General features: G+C 21.4%; 2 protein-coding genes across 6 annotated transcripts in view; one reads left to right on the top strand and one right to left on the bottom strand.

Moving 5' to 3' along the window:
* LOC122498070 overlaps window positions 1-18,129 on the top strand; it is a 202,994-nt gene that overhangs the window by 73,037 nt on the left and 111,828 nt on the right. For 3 of the 5 annotated variants that reach the window (XM_043605615.1, XM_043605617.1, XM_043605616.1), the window contains exon 4: window positions 10,426-11,212. The gene's annotated coding sequence lies outside the window, so the exon portion shown is untranslated. Of the gene's footprint in view, window positions 1-10,417; window positions 11,213-18,129 lie in introns of all 5 variants that reach the window. The other 2 variants (XM_043605619.1, XM_043605620.1) reach the window with 2 other exon arrangements.
* Window positions 1-18,129, bottom strand: part of LOC122498067 (terminal nucleotidyltransferase 5C) — a 67,160-nt gene that overhangs the window by 25,829 nt on the left and 23,202 nt on the right. The gene's annotated exons all lie outside the window — the stretch shown is intronic.

Genomic DNA, 18,129 nt, shown 5'->3' with positions numbered 1-18,129 from the left:
AATTTTAATTTTCTTTCAGTTTTCTAAGGTTATGTTCGCTTTCAATTCCATTGTAGAATCACTGTAATTTTGAGGTTATTTTTTCTTTTAGTTCCATTGTAGAAACACCCTAAATGACCTTAATTTATATTTTTTGTTTATGCGAGATGAAAAATTTTAACTTTTCTTCAGTTTTCTATTGTTATGTTCGCTATTAATTTAATTTCAGAATTTGCCTAATTTTATGGTTATGTTTGCTTTTAATTGTAGAAATACCCTAAATGACCTCAATTTAAAAATTGTGTTTTTTATTAATTTTTACTTCCCTCTTGTTTTCTAAGGTTATTTTCGCTTTTGATTTAATTGCAGAATTACCCTAATTTTGAGGTTATGTTTACCTTTAATTGTAGAAATACCCGAAATTACCTTAATTTAAAAATTGTGCTTTTTTATTAATTTTTGCTTCTGAAATGACCTTAGTTTTGTTATCTAATGTTATTTTCGCTTTTAGTTTTAGAGGTTATGTTCGCTTTTAATTCAATTGCAGAACTAGCCTATTTTGAGGTTATGTTTGCCTTTAATTGTAGAAATACCCGAAATGACCTTAATTTTAAAATTGTTTTTTTTTTTATTAATTTTTACTTTCTTCCTGTTTTCTAAGGTTATTTTCGCTTTTGATTTAATTGCCGAATTAGCCTAATTTTGAGGTTATGTTTGCCTTTAACTTCATTGTAGAAATACCCTAAATGACCTGAATTTAAAAATAGTGTTTTTTTTTATTAATTTTTACTTCTCAAATGACCTTAATTTATTTTTTAATGTTATTTTCGCTTTTAGTTTTCGGAGGTTATGTTCGCTTTTAATTTAATTGCAGAATTAGCTTAATTTTGAACCTTCAATTGTAGAAGTACCCCAAATAAACTTAATTTGAAAATTGTATTTTTTAATAATTTCCACTTCTCTCTTGTTTTCTAAGGTTACTTTCGATTTTAATTTTTTGAAGTTATGTTCGCTATTAATTTAATTGCAGAATCACCCTTAATTTTGAGGTTATGTTTGGAAAACTTTTCTGAATCAACAAGAACAGTGATTAATAAAAAGTAGAAAAACCTATTTTAAACGAGAAAAAAATGTATTAAAAAAATTATTAAAAAAGAAATTATAAAAAAAATTTACAGAATTTTTTCTAAATTTTTTTGTTTTGCATTAAGTTTTGTATAAAAATTAGAAAATTAAAATTCTTTAAATAGAAAGAAAAAAAAATGAAAATAAACTTTCATTGAAACTTAGAGGATGTAATGTATAGCGTCAATCGGGACGAGTTCAACACTTATGAGGATAAAAAAAAAAGAGGAAGAGCAATAGACTTCTATTTTTCTTGCGTGATATCGAGAAGTGAATAGACAGTTTAAACAGCAGTAAATTTTCCTTCATGAAAGAATCTTCTTCGCTTAGTGGAAAATAAGTGGCACATCTTTTCTTTTTTTTTCTCATTTTAACTCCTAATTGTCTGCCAAGCGCAGTAGAATTTACTACAAACACGCAGAAAACTATCTATTACTATTAAACTGTCTCAATTATTTTCAATGCTATCTCTAAAATTATTCCGCATTTATAAACTTTCTTTTAAATTTAAATATATAAAATATCTTTCTCTAAATTTCAATTACAATGGGAAAACAACTTCATTTATTTTCATTTTGATTTTTTTGTAATTTTTATCTAAAAATTCAAAAAAATAACTTTAAGAAAACCAAAAAAAAAAAAAAAAAACAGAAGAAAAGGAAAGAAAGGTTAAAAATGTACAGTTTTTGATTAAAAATTTGGAAACAAAAAAAAGAAACAGTAAAAAAATTTTGCTTCTAAACTTTGTTAAAATTTACAAAGTTTTCTATTTTATAATAAAGAGGCTTCCTAAATAGTTTATAAAACCAATCTGACAAAAAAATTCTAAGGTTTCTTGTGACATCACAGTACTTTTAAGTCTCTCGTTGCTTGTTATTAAAAAAAAAGCAAATTCGATTGTTTTCCACAAAAGAATAGAAATAAAAATTCAAAAAAATTAATTCCTTTATTTCTATTGTTTGTAATTTTTATTATAAATGCTATAAAACCTGACAAAGTACAAAGATGAATAATTCCCTTATAATTAAGAAAAGTTTTCTTTTATTCTCACCTTGCCATCAACTTTTCTAGAAGTTGAAAAATTTTATTTCCTTTATTTTTATTAAAAGAAAAAAAGTGAGTAATAAGATTTATTTCTTCCTCCTTTCTACATAATGTCAAAGTTCATTTATTTATTTATTTATTTAACACTATAATAGGGCTTACTGAGAAATAAACCAAGTTCTTTGTTTTTCGTAACTTTACTTTTCTTTACTTTCTGGAAATGCATTAAAGAATGAAGAATTTCTGTAATTTAATTTACAGCATTAAAAATTCTCAAACTTTGCAAATTTATTCAGTTTAGGTATATTTAATACTTTTAATATTTATGTGTAACATTTGTAAAACTAAGCGAATTTTTAATAATTTATTTCGTAGCATTTGGAATTTCTTTTAATTCAAATTTTTAATTTTAATTCAAAATTTTTATTTTTATTAATTTAATTAATTTTAATTTAAAATTTTTATTTTTATAAATTTAATTAATTTTAATTAAAATTATAAGAAAGTAATGAATAATATAATTATGTTTAGAATTATAATTTTTATTAAAAACTTTTTCCCTTCCTTACAATTTGAATATAATATTTTGCGTGTATTTTTCAAAATGACAAAAAAAAGTTTAAATTACTTGAATTATGTTCATAAAAATTCATAAGCAACTTAACAGTAAAATTTCTATTTGACGTCTTTAAGTGAATATTCATATTCATTATAATGTATTTTTATACATTAGCACTCGCGTGTAGTTTTGATAAAAGCAATTTTTTTTTAAGTAAGAAGTTATATTTATAATTTACTTTAATAATTAAAAAAAATTTTTTTCTTTAAAAAAGAAAAGAAAAAATTTGGTATTACGTGCATAAAATTATATTTCTGAATTCATATAGGAGTATAAAGTAGTCCAAGCCATTTTTAGTCAGACACGCCGCGCACGCTAAACTCGTTTGTCTTTTTTTCATGATCCAAGTCAGCTGAAACTTTTATATACACACACACGCATAAACTGAGTCAGATGTTCAAAAAGGATTCATGAATCATAAGATTTCTAAAAAGGATCTATTGACTTGTATCGTTAATCATTTTTTCTTTTTTTTTTGGCATTGAAACTGAAAAAATATTTTTGTTTTTCATATTTTTGGTGCGACGACTTAAGAGTGAAAAATATTTTAACCCTGACAATACAGTCTTCGATTTTGTTTTCGATTTAAAAATTTCTTCCTTCTGGAAATTTCGACCCAAAAATAATTTTTCTAAATTACAAATTACAAGTTACAAAAGTTACTTTACAAAAAAAAAATAAAGAAATTTAATTGCAAGGGGAAGAAGAACTTAAATTTTATAAAAGTAAATATATTAGAATGACAATAACAATAATAATAAAAGACTAAAAATAATAATAGTAAAATAATAAAAGACTAAAAATAATAATAATAATAATAATAATAATAATAATAATAATAATAAAAAAACTAAAAATAATAATAATAATAATAATAAAAAGTACGATTAATAATAAATAATTTAAATCAGCAACTGGGATATAGAAAAATGATTGCATTTTGCATTAGTGATCAGAATTGACTGAAATCGATTACCTGACTGTCAAGCGTCAGTTATTATTTTCGTATTTCTCTTGAGACAAGGGCACAATGAATAATTGAGTAAAAAAAATCTCTAAACTGGAAAAAAATAAGTAATGAACATTAAACTTTCATAGAAACAATAAAAATTAAATTTTTAGAAATAAAAAAATATTCAATTAACTCCTCTTCTTGGTCAAGAGGTGTAAAGCTTGTGAATTTTGCATTAACTAGAGGCTTGGGTTCAATTCCCGTTAAAAATAGTTTTTTTTTCTATTCTAAAATTTTAATTATTACATTTCTTACTATGTAGGTATATAAATAGATAATTCCTGCAGTTTAGATCTTTAATCGATAATATATTCAACGGTATTCATAAAATGCAAATTGTTAGGGTGTTTAAGGTTTATTATTGTGTGCACGGTTCGTAAAGTCGATGACCTTCAACAAAAGAGAGTGTGAACAATGAAACAAAACAAATTCTTTCTATCAATTTCGACTCTTTTTTTTCCATGAACTTTCCCCTGTTTCTATAGTTGAAACTAAGTCAATTTAAATAAAAAAAATTATTTTATTTGTACCTTTTTTTCTACAATCATAATTATAAATTTCAAAGTCTTTAATAAAAATTTAAAAATTTAAACTTGCGAATCAAAAATAGACCTGATATTTAATTAATTTTTTTGATTTTATTAACAAGTTTTAAAATAAGCTATTGAATATTGAATTAATTTTTTAATTTTAACAAGTTTTAAATTTTAAAATAAGATACAAAAGAGAAAAAGTTTTTTAAAAATTTAATTGCTAGCAATCCATAATTTAAAAGGCTTATAATTTTTCAACTTTTTTTTTACATGGAATAAGGAGCAGTTGCTTTCTAGAATCCAGAAATAATCTGATAACAAGTTGTTTGTACTTTTCTCTTGAAAACTTTTTTCAAATTCTTTTCATTTCAAGAAAACTTTATGAAGAAATTAATCTTCAGTGGTTAACATTGAGACTTGAGAAACTTTTTTATTAGAAGTTTTGTTAGTAATAGTTAATATTTAAATACAAGAAATCAATAATGTTGATGATTAAAAAAAATTCACTTCAATGCATAGCTAAAGTTTGACGAATATTAATAAAAAAAAAATACACCACAATATTTGAAAGCAGAAAAAAATTTAATCATGATATATAATCTAATAATGTGATTATTATAACAAAAACTACAATAATTCGGATAATTTTTAACGAATTAAAAAAATTTCATTCGACGCCAAATTAAGTACTGGAAAAAATTAAATTTTTTGAATTTATAAGAAAAATTCTATTTCTGACCAAAATGAATTTTTTAATATTAATTAATTATTTCAAAAGTTTTAATGCAATTATTATTATCTTGCTAAATAACAAAATTCTTCACAAAGATTCAATTATTCTTAGGAATTTAAAAAAAAATTCTTTGCAAAATTCTTTTTTTTTATAAATAACAATATTCTTCACAAGAATTCAATTATTTTTAAAAGTAATCAAATTTTTCAAAGAAATTCAATTATTTTTACAAATTTTAACGAATATCTCGTCAAGAATTCAATTATCTTTATAAATACCAAAATTTTTCGCGAAAAATTCAATAATTTTCAAAAATTTAAATAAAATTCTTTGCAAAATTTCAATTATTTTCAAAAGTTTTTCAATAATTCAATGATTTTCAATATTTACTATTTTCATAAAATTTATCAAAAAATTTAATTCTTGAAAAAAAATTTTTGATGCAATTCTACGAAAACATTTAATTATTTTTATAAATAATAAAATTTCATTTCGGAATTCAATTATTTTCACGGCAGAATTTTAAATATTTTTAATACAATTTTAAATAAATTCCTCGAAAATTGCAATTATTTAAAAACATTTTATTAAAACTTGACGAAAGAATTTAATTTTAAGAAACATTCAATTATTCAATAAAAAAATAAAATTCTTTTTCAAAATTCAATTATTTTTATAAGTATCAAAATTTATCACAAATAATTCAATTCTTTTGAAAAGTAATAAAATACTTTGCAGAAATTAAATTATTTTCAAAACTTTTTTAAAATTCTCGTCAAGAATTAAATTATTACCAAAAATGTTAATAAACTTTTTGTAAAAATTTCAATTATTTAAACAAAATTGAATAAAATTCCTCGCATGAATTCAATTATTTTTATAAATTATTATTTAAATTTTTTCTCAGAAATTCAAGTATTTAAAAAATTTTTTTAAAAATGCTTCAAAAAGTTTTCAATTATTTTCAAAAATTGTTATAAAGTTTCTTTAATATAATAAATTTCAGTAAAATTTCAATTCAATTCCTTAAAAGAAATTAATTATTTTCAAAAGTTGTTAATAAAATTCTTTGTAAAAATTAAATTTAAATAAACATTCAATTATTGAATTATTTATTTTTGTATTTAAATAATTGAATTCTCGTAGAATTTTTTTTAAATAAAAATTGATTTAAAAATTAATTTCGGTTAAAATTTTAGATATTAATATTTGATTTTAAAATCATTATTGCATGAATTTTTAGAAATATTCTTATTATATAGTTATTAAATTTTAAAAGATTTGAATTTAAAATTTTTGAAAATCTTAATTTTCAATGGAAAAATAATAATGATTAAATTAATTGTGATAAGTAAAACAATTGTTTTCGAAGAATTTTACAATTAAAGAAACTAGTAAATAAATGTGTAGAAACATTTGTTTGAGTATCTAAAAAATTTTATTATTTATTTATTTATTTATTTTTATTAATTTTTACTCTAATTTTATTTTTAGAGTGAATCAGAATATTCTTTAGTGTCAGGGAAAAAGTAAAAATTCTTTCTGGAAATTAGGGAAAAGGCAGGGAAAATTAAAGACAAATTTTTGTGGCCACCCTTGAAAAATAAAATTTGAATTTGTAAATTAAATAAAATCGGGAGATTTAAATATTTAGATATTTACTTTAGGGAGATATTGAAATTTATGAAAATTTGTTTAATTTCAATTTGTTTAAATTTACTTGAATTAGGTTGGAAATGACGTAATAAAGTCTATTAGAATAAATAAAGAATATAAAAGGGATTTTTTTTTCATGAGTCTAGGGGAAGAAAGTTTTACGACGTTTTCATGAATAAATTTTTTTTTTCTCCTTTAGGGCTACGTGAGATATCCACCCTCGTGATTTCTTCTCGTGTGCTCTCTGACGTAAGGGAATTCGTGCGTAACAAACATGATCAGTGAGTGTGTCTTTCATGAATACGTGTTTGTGTGTGTGTGGGTGTATATTTATTGATGTATAAAACGTGTAAGTTAGACATTCGCCAACTGTGAAATATCCACACCTGATAGCAGTACTATGATACTCGATTCTGATGCAGCGAATCATATATATAAATATAAAAGTAAAAACATTGTTTTTTCTCTCATAAGTGCCACCAGACAGTCAATTTGTTACAATGCCAGGAATTTTTTTCTTTCTCTGTCTCGGCATTCTCTCTTTAAGCCAGGTCACACACATCAGCATGTCTCGTTACGCAACAACCGTTACGGAAATGTAAAATGTTCCAGTCAGGAACCAGATAAACTCAATTTCCTGTTTTATGTAAATTTTTATCAAAGGTTACAAAAAACGTCGACTACTGCTGCAATGAAATAGTTCTCGACAATTTTTTATTTACTTCCCCTTTTTGAGAAATGAGATAAAAGTTTTTTAAGTACAGTCAGAAAATGGTTTTTTCGTTTTGCTTCAATCTCTTTTATTTAGTGTTCGAGTCAAAAATTTTAACTTTCTTTTAGTTCTCCAAAAACATATTTTTATAGCTTCTTTTAAGCCTCCTTAACACTTCTAAATTCTTTTTTCGAACCTACTCTCTAAATTTGAATTAGTAAAAATGTTTACTAATTCGAATTAGTAAATTTTACTAAAAATTTAGTAGAAATTACTATTTATTAGTAAATTTTACTGAAAATTTAGTAGAAATTACTATTTATAAAGTAAATTTTACTAAAAATTTAGTAGAAATTACTATGTATTTATTATAAAAAATGAAAAATTACGGAACAATTACTGACGAAAAAATATAACCAGTCCGAGTCAAATAAGAGAAAATTTTACATAAAACTATAAATTAAATTTTAAAACTATAAAACATGAAGAAATCGATATCTCCGAGTCTTCGACTCGGAGTGATCGATTTCTTCCTGTTTTATAATAATTAAAGATGACCGAGTGATAAAATGATTATTTTATATTATAAGAATATTGTTACTCTAACATCTTCAAAATTATTTTCATCATTTCAATTTAATTATTATTTTCAAGAATTTTCTACTAAAATTCTTCTCTAAAGAAATTATTTTTAATAACTATCGAAATAGTTCTTTGACAATTTTTAAATTCATTTGTTTACAATATTCAATTTTACGAAATTTCAATTATTCGAAAAATTCTTCTTCAACTAGTTGTATATTAGAAAACAAAGACTTCAAATAAATATAAAAAAAAATTCAATTAAACTTTTTCAAAAAAATTACTTTTAAAATTCAATTATTTCTAAAAATTCACGCTATATTGCTTTTAATATTCAATTATAATCTAAAATTTTAAGTTTAACTGAAATTAATTTTTAAATTAATTTTTATCAGAAAATTCTGAGAATTCAAATATTTAAATAAAAAAAAAAAAAAATTTACTGAATAATTAAATGTTTCTTAAAATTGAATTCTCAAAAAAAATTTTATCAATAAATTTTTAAATAATTGAATTCTTTGGACGAATTTTAATACAATTTTTCAAAAATAATTACATTTTTCGAGACATTTGATTGAAATTGTATTAAAAATAATTGAAATTCTGTGATGAGATTTATTATTTGAGAAAATAATTATTGAATTATTGCGAAGAATTTTATAAAATTTTTTTAAATAATTATATTCTTTCGATGAATTTTATTAAAATTTTTAAGAATAATTACATTTTTTGTGGAATTTGATTAAAATTATATTAAAAATAATTGAAATTCTGCGATGAGTTTTATTATTTGTGAAAATAATTGAATCTCTAAGAAGAATTTTATTATTTTTGAACATAAATAAATTTCTCCAAAGAATTTTATTACTCTTGAAAATAATTGAATTTCTTTAATAATTTGTAATTTCTCCAAAATTAAATTTTTTTTTAGCTTTTTTAATTAAAATTTTTCTATAAATCTATTATTTTTAATAATTTTTGAAAAAGTTTTATGAGATTTTTCAAATTTATTTGTTGACAATTCAATTTTACAAAATTTTAATTATTCGGTATTTCTTCAATTAAATCCTTATATATTTGAAAATAAAAACTTGAAAAAAATAATTTTAAGTAAAATTTAAATAAACTTTTTCAAAAAAATTAATTATTCTACAGAATTGTTAGTTAAAAGAATGAAAAATTAAAATTTTCAAAGATTTTAATAATGAAACCGTTTCAAAATTTAATAATTTCTAAAAATTTACGCTACGTTTTTAATATTCAATTATAATCTAAAATTTTATGTGAAATTTAGTTTTAAATCAATTTTTATTAGAAAATTATACTAGAATTCAAATATTACCTAAAGTAAAAAAAAATATATAATTTATTAAATAATTAAATGTTTCTTAAAATTGAATTCTCATAAAGAATTTTATCAACAAATTTTTAAATAATTGAATTCTTTCGACGAATTTTAATAAAAGTTTTAAAAATAATTACAATTTTCGAGGAATTCCATTAAAATTGTATTAAAAATAATTGTAATTCGGCATTGGTTTTTTTTTTATTATTTCTGAAAATAATAAAATTCCTAAAAAGAATTTTATTATTTATGAATATAATTGAATCCCTGTAAAAATTTAATTATTTATTAAAAATAATTGAATTATTTAGAAAAAATTTATAAAAAAATTTGTAAATAATCGAATTCTTGTGAAATTTTTATTATTTATGAAAAAAATTAAATGTTTACGTAGAATTTTATTGAAATTTTTTTAAATAATTGAATTCTTTTAGAAAATTTTCCTCAATTCAATGATTTTTAATATCTACTATTTTAATCAAATTTTCTAAAAGAATTCAATTATTTAAAAAAATTTCAATAATATACGACGTAAGCATTTAATTTTTTTCATAAATAATAAAAATTTCACAAGAATTCGATTCGAAAACTTTTAATGTTTTGAAAATAATTGAATTTTAGAGTAGAATTTTATTATTTTTAAAAATAATTGAAATTTTGACGAGAATTTTTTTTTAATTTTTGAACATAGAATTTCTGCTAAGAATATTATTATACTTTTGTAAATAATTGAATTTCTGCAATTATTTGTAGTTTCTCTAAAATTCTCCAAATTTAATCGTACAATTTACCAAATTTTTTTCTTTTTTGTATCAAATTACAGACTTTACGGACCTTTTTTTCGAAAATAAACTGATTTTTACGGACTTGAAGCAAATTTACGAAGCTTTACGATAAGTTTTTAAAACTAACATTTGATCCAATCGGTATTGGACTAAAATATGATAGTTCCGGACAATTGTTTTGATAATAAATAAATACTTATTTGTACAATTAAATAATTAATTAATAATCTAATGAATGTTTATTTATTGATCCAAATTTCTTGACAGTAAATATTTGATTTTCTGATTTCAGGTACGCAGCATCCAAACAGCGATTGCTCTCGGTAGTGTCGTGTCGGTTGTGCAGTGATTAAATTCCCTTATAGTTCCGGGAGTGTTTGTGACTTTTTTTTTTAATACCGCGATAAAATATTTATTAGGCAGGGTTGTTATAATTTAATTTAAATTTATTACTTGATTTAATAGATGATTTAAATCGGGATTTAAATCAAAGACATATTTTCATTTTAATCATGATTTCAATAAACTTTTTACTTAAAAAAATAGGTTTTTAGTCATCTTTAACTTAAGGGGATGTCAAAGTCGGATGTGATTTTCCCATTGAAGCTTAATGTGAAAATCCAATCGACTTTGACATCCCCTTAAGAAAGACGTTAACAAAGAATCTGAGAGAATAGGAACAAAAGATGATACTAAAGTTACCAACGTTTACGTCGACGAAATTAAATTAAAAAAACCTTAAATTTTCTTTTTTCTTTTACTTTTAACTTTTTTTTAACTTTTTAAAAAAACTTTTTTCTTTCCTGCCCTAATTAGATTGAATGTCTGTTTAGGATTTAATGAAAATAATAATTAAATTCTTTTTATCAATAATTATTTGCTTTTTGGTCTTAAAAAAATTTCTTTTCACTTTTTGCATCTAGATTCTTCGGGAGTGTTTCGAACTTTTGAAAATCGCTATCGAAGTTTTTAGGGTTTTTTTGAAATCGTTTGTTTTTTTCGTTAATCTACATTTTACAATATGTGCGTGTCTCTGATTCAACTATCGGCCTTTGGTAAGAAGAATAATCGTCAAGGAGAGTACCAGGTACCAATTATATTTTCCTAATAATTAATTTATCAATTAGTATTATTTCTTAAGGTTCTATTCACTAAGTGATAGCAAATAGAGAACTGAAATTCTCCCCCCCACCCAAATTTTGCTATTTTTATCTAGAGGGTTTGAAATTTGGTACAAACATGTATCATAAAATTATCTACGGAAAAAAAATATTTATAAATCTCGAGTATCCAAACTCATACCATAAATATGGAAATTAATTTAATTTATTAATAAATAATATTCTGAAGTATATTAAAGTGTAGGAGTAAAATAAAAGAAAATATGTTTTTGTTATTTATCTCTCGATGAATCCATAGAAACTGCATAAACTTTTAAATGTATGAAAATTAAAAAAAATATATTTTATACAGTTATATAATTTGATACTTTTGATTTAAAACAACAAGGAAAAAAGAAATGTTTTCCTATATTTTAAAAATAATTTTAATTTGTTTTGTTTTTGTTTCCATATTTATGGCACTGGCAGTTATTGATAACAACGTTAGCTTTCAATGACCTGATATTCCCATTTATATTATGTATATACTTTTATACCCTCCTCTCAATTTAGAATTTAATAATTTCATTCGCGCAACATAGAAAATTATTAGCGATGAAAATTTTACTTTAGCACAAATTTCAAATTTTCCATTCTCTCTAAATTTGAATTAGTCAAAATGTTTACTAAATTTTGAATTAGTTAATGACTTTTTGCTTTTGAATCAGTAAATTTTACTAATAAATTAGTACAAATGACTATTTATTTTTGATTTGGTAAATGAATAAAAAAAAGTAAATAAATAATAATAAATAATAGTTATAGAATTTAGTCAATTTTACTTATAAAATAAGTACAAATGACTATTTATTTTTTATTTAGTAAATAAATAAATAAAAAAGTAAATAAATAATTAATAATAATAAAGTCCTTCAAAGAACTTTATTATTTAGGAAAAAAACTGAATTCTCGCAAAGAATTTTGTTAAAATTTTTAAAAATTCTAATTAAATTCTTTTGAAGAATTTCTTTGAATTTTCTTTAAACTAATGGAGTTTCTTTAATAATTTTAATTGAAAATTTTGAAAACACTTGAATTTTATAAAGAAGAATTTTATTAAACGAGAATAGAAAATAATTGAATCCTTGCGAAGAATTTTACTATTTATAAAAATAGTTGAATTGATTCGAAGAATTTATTAAAATTTTAGGACATAATTGAAATTTATGAAAATATTTAAAAATATTTAAATTCATCCGAAGAATTCAATTAAAATTGTTTTGAAAATAATTTAATTCCTTCAAAGGATTTTACTATTTATAAAAATAATTCAATTATTGCGAAGAATTTTACTATTTATAAAAATAATTGAATTTTTTCGAAGGATTTATTAAAATTTTAAGAAATAATTAAATTATTATGAAGAATTTTACAGAAATATTCGAAAATAATGAAATTATTTCGAGAAATTCAATTAAAGTTGTTTCGAAAATAATGGAATTTCTTTAAAGAATTTTATCACAAGAATTTTATTATTTCTTGAAAATAATAAAATTCTTTCGTGTTGTTTTATTTAAATTTGATAAAAAATAATTTAATTCTTGCAAAGAATTTTAGTATTTATGAAAATAGTTGAATTGTTTCGAAGAATTTATTAAAATTTCAGGAAATAATTGAAATTTATGGAAATATTTAAAAATATTTGAATATACATCCGAGGAATTCAATTAAAATTGTTTTGAAAATAACTGAATTCCTGCAAAGAATTTTACTATTTATAAAATTAATTGAATTATTGCGAAGAATTTTACTATTTATAAAAATAATTGAATTTTTTCGAAGGATTTATTAAAATTTTAGAAAAAAACTGAATTGTTTCGAAATGTGTTAAAAATTCAAAAAAATTTTTGCAAATTCAAATTTAGAGAGTTCTATAAAAAAAATTTCCTTTCAAAGAAAACTATTTGTAGAAAAAAAATTAATTTGTCGTATTTTCATAAATCTTTATAAGTTTAAATTTTCAGAACAAAAATTAAATTTCCTTTTTAATGAATAGAAATTTTTTTCCCATACAATTTGAGGGCATAAAAATAATTTTATTCACAAGTTAAAATTTATTTCTGAAAATGTAAATTTTACGATTAAAAGTTAAAATGGTAAATAATTCTTTTAAAAGAGGAACAATTGTCGTTTTTTGTTTCATAAAGAAAATAAATACGTCATATGAATGTAAACTTTGACCATTTGCTCATCTTTGCGCAATACACTACTAACGATTTATTTAAATTGTTTTTTTTGCTTTTTTGCTTTCGGGGAAAAAAGCTTATTCACACGTGAAATTTCAAGGTTATTGAAATTTTATTTGATAAAAAAAAAAGAAGGCATTGTAAAATATCCGGAAACTTATATTTATGAAGATTATTATCTCGATTGAGTGAGACGGATGTAAAATTGTGTGTTATTAAATTTTTTTCCAAGTCGATGAAGAAAAAAAGGATATTTTAATTCGAATACTTTTTTTGTTATTATAATATATTTAAATTTTTTTAACTCCCGGTATTTGTTGAGAAAAAAAAATAATAAAATACGTTTTTTTTTTGTTTTAGTTTCTATTAGAGGTGAAAATTTTAAATTATGAGTAAAATTACGCTCTAAATTTGAATTAGTAAAATTTTTTATTAATTTGAATGACTTTGTTTTTGAATTAGTAAATTTTACTAATAAACTATTAGAAATTACTATTTATTAGTCGGATTTTCTAATAAATTATAGTAAAAATTAAATTTGACCAATAAACAGTAATTTTTACTAAATTATTAGTAAATCCGACTGATAAATATTAAATAGTAATTTGTACTAATTTACAAGTAAAATTTACTAATTCAAAAGAAAAAAGTTCGTCACTAATTAAAATTATTAAACATTTTTATTAATTCTTTAGAGAGTAGTTGTAAACAGTAATAAAAATAACACTTTTTTTTGGTATAATTATTTTTAATCGTACAAAAGTCTCTTAACTAATATTGAAATCTGCTTTATGAACATCAGTTTTCAAAACAATATTCTACAATAACGAAACGTGTTGCAAAAGTGTATCTTTAATAAAGAATTTAGAAAGTGAAATTGCACAACAAATCTTTGCACAACAAAGTATTTTGAAAGGTCTAAGTGAATCCGTTAAAATTAATGGAATTATTCAAGAAGGCAAGTTGAAGTTATAAAGCATGTTATTTGAAATCAATCTGTAGAGGAAATGCAACAACTCGAAACATGAAGCAAAAAAAAAAAAAAAATTTACCAAAGTAATAATAAAATGTTTCAAAAAAATAAATATTTTTTTCAAACTTTTCCGCGAATTTAAAAATAAAATTTTTTTCCCGATAAACATATATATTTAAAATAAGGAAAATTATTTTCTTGTTTTTAGTCAGAATAGTAAAAATACTTCTTGATAAATAAATTACATTCGTTAAGGTTTTAAGGAAAAGTTGTTAAATAAATATTTCGTGGAATTTAATTTTGTTTTAATTCTAAATAAAGTATATTTTTAAATAAAGTATGTTTTTAAATAAAGTATGTTTTTAAATAAAGTATTTTTGAATACTCAAATATATTTGAGAATGAATTTAAAATTTTTGCCAATCGAAAAAGAAATATTTTTTTATTAGTTATATATTGTTTGAAACATTTGAATGAAATTGTATATTCTAATTTTAGTTCTGAATTTATGAATCATAGATTAATTCAAATGATACGAAATACTCTTGAATAAACTGTATTAGCATATAATTTAAATTTCATCAATTAACTAACTTCTGTTTTGATAACCTTAGGAAATTATTTTGAACCTTGATGAAATCAGAGTGCAATTCATTTTATTTCATTCTAAACTAAACGAAGTTAATAATTTTTCTCACATTCAAAATACAAACGGTAATTTTTTTTTTTTTTCTATCGACTGATGGCAATATTTTTTTCTTACAATCGAGTTACTTTTCTTTCAAAGCAAAATTTAAATTTGTTTTTAAAACTGGATTTTTTTTTTTTTTTTTGTGGTTTTGTATCGACCATTTTTTCTCTCACAATCGAGATAATTTTCTTTGGAGGTAAAAATTTGAAATTTTCATTTTTTGATTTTTTTATTGAGAAAAAAATTTCTTTACTTAAAAAATAAAAAAAAAATTGATAAAAAAAAGTTTTTTAAAAAAAACTTTTTGTAATGAAAGAAAAGATTTTGGATTTAATGAAAAGGACGAAACTGAGATTAAAAAAAAATGTCTTTATTTATAATGTGTAGAATTTCGAAACTTCTCACCGCAACAAGCTTGTTGAAAGAATTAGATAACCGTTAAAAAGTAGCATCATTAGTGTCGCTACAAATCGACAAGGTCGAGGTTTTGCTCGGTCGCAGTAAGTAATTAAAGTGGATTCCACGTCAATGGATTCGGGCCACTTACGTCATTTAATATCATGAAACGACTTCTGTATACACGTTTAACAACCCGGGGGGGAGAAAGGTTTTTTTTTTTTTTTTTTATTAAAATTTGACATAAAAAAAAACGAAATCGAAAAATTATTGCACTTTTTTTGAACTTGTTTGAAATTTTTAATGATTTAACGACATTTCCGGTGATGCAAAAAACTTGTTTCTTTTTTTGTTGCAATAACAAAAAAAGAAATCTATGCACTAGACAGTGAAATATAAGATCGTAAATTACAAGTCGAAAGGCATAGAGAAATAGAGAGAAACCCCAAAGGTGTTGCACTGCTGTAGCCTATGACTATATACAACTCAACAGGAAATGATCCGACCTTGTCGAGGTGAACCCTTACAGGCTTCGTGCGCTCAGATCTTGGCAAAAAAAACATTGTGTTTTACTCATTTATTGCTCCCGGTAATTTAGAGTGAAAAGTCTGGTGAAAAAAGGAGCATTAGAAATATACTTTCTACGACTTTTATGATTTCCTTTCGGTAAAAGTAATTTTATTACTTTACTTCTTTATTTACTTAATTATTATTTATTTATTTACCCCAAATGCACAAAATGCGCGAGAAAAACGTTTTCTAAACTTGTCACTTTTTGTCAATTTTTCATTAATTCGGCTAAATTTCTCGAAGACTTTAAATGATTTTTGAAAAATTTTTCTTGTGTTTAATTATTTAGTGACTAAACTAAGTGCCTCTTGTATTGAATTTCGAATTTGGTAAAAAAAAATTTTTAGTCCGTTTCCTACATTACCGACGTGACCAAAATCACATCCATTTGAACACACCCTTAAGTATCAAATGTGTATTTTATTATCAAATATTAATTCAATTTTCAATTATTAATTTACCTAATTATTATTAAAATTCAGTTAAGTATAATTCTTAATAAAAATTGAGTTATTTGTCAATTAAATAAAATTTAATGTGAATAAAATAAAATAAAGAAAATAAAAAATGCTAATAAAATAAAATTAATTATTAAAAATAAATTGTAAGTGAAATAAAATTAATTAATAATAAAATAAAGATAATAATAAAATAAAGATAATAAAATAAAACTTAATAATAGAATAAAAGTACTGAATAATAAAATGCAATAAAATTTGAAAAAGAAGAAAAATACTGCACTCGACGAGAGTGGAAAATTTAAAATTCATTAAAAAGTTGTTTGTTTCGTAATTGATTTATTTTATTTACAAACTTGAAGGAAAACTAATTCAGATGTTTAAAAACATTTGCGCGACAAACTTGACAGTTCAGCAACCTCGTTGAATTTCTTGTCGAAGAGAAACAAGTGTAAACTACACATTTACGTAACGTGAATCGTTACAAGTGTTGGATTAAGGGTTTCTCTTTTTTTATATACAAAACTCCGGAGATTACTCGTGTAAAAAATCATGAAACAATCATTTAAAGTCATGCTCTTTTCATTTTTGTTGATATTTATTAGTTTATTTATTAAGTAAATAAATTTTACTATATTATTGATTACTGATTACTATACTATTTAGTAATCGATTATCATTTTCAGTCATTTTTTAATTAAAGTAATTTCACTTTTTTTATTTTTTGGTATACTTGGAAAAAATTATTTGGTTCAAATAATAATTGATATTTACTAAATGAAATAAATAATTTAAATGATTATTTACTATTAATAACAATTCTAATAGTAAATAATAATTTTGGTTTATAATTATTTATTTCGGCTCAATTATTTTTTTTATTTGAATCTTTTACTTATTTCGAAAATAATTTATTATTTCTTTATTTTGTTTATTTTTTTTATTAATTTTTTAATTTATTGATTAATGTTTTAATTTATTTATAAATTTTTTTCATTTCTTCTTTGATTTTTTCATTATTTTGTTTATTCATTTCTTTTATTCGACTAATAATTTTTTCATTTTATTAAATTTTTAAATTCATGAATAATTTTTGCAGTTCTCTTGTCTTTTAAATATTGACATTTTTAAAAATTAAGTAAATTAAATTATTCTATGAAATAATAAACGATAAATTTGTCAGTTATGTGAAGCAAACATGTTTAATGATTAATGCGAGCTGATAAAACATTTTGTTTATCAAACAATACAACTTTGTTGGTAAAGTCGATATTCATAGACACATAAATAATTTTAATCAATAAAATATAGAATTAGAAATTTAAAAAAAAATATATTTTTGCATTTTTGAAAATCGTGAATTATTTTCCAAAAAAATACATTTCCACCTCCCGGGAAATAGAATAGTGACAAGTTTCTAAAAATAAATGTGTTTTCTTTTTAAAATAAAGATTTTTTTTTAACTTATAATTAATTATGATAAAATATAATGAAACGCATAAATAAACTTAAAGAGTAATCGAGTAAAAATTTTTCGTTCATATAATTTTCAAGAGAAAATTCTTGATTT

The sequence above is a fragment of the Leptopilina heterotoma genome, unplaced genomic scaffold, assembly GCF_015476425.1.
Source record: "Leptopilina heterotoma isolate Lh14 unplaced genomic scaffold, ASM1547642v1 Lhet_141, whole genome shotgun sequence".
NCBI lineage: Eukaryota > Metazoa > Arthropoda > Insecta > Hymenoptera > Figitidae > Leptopilina > Leptopilina heterotoma.
This window is presented reverse-complemented; position numbering and strand designations above follow the sequence as displayed.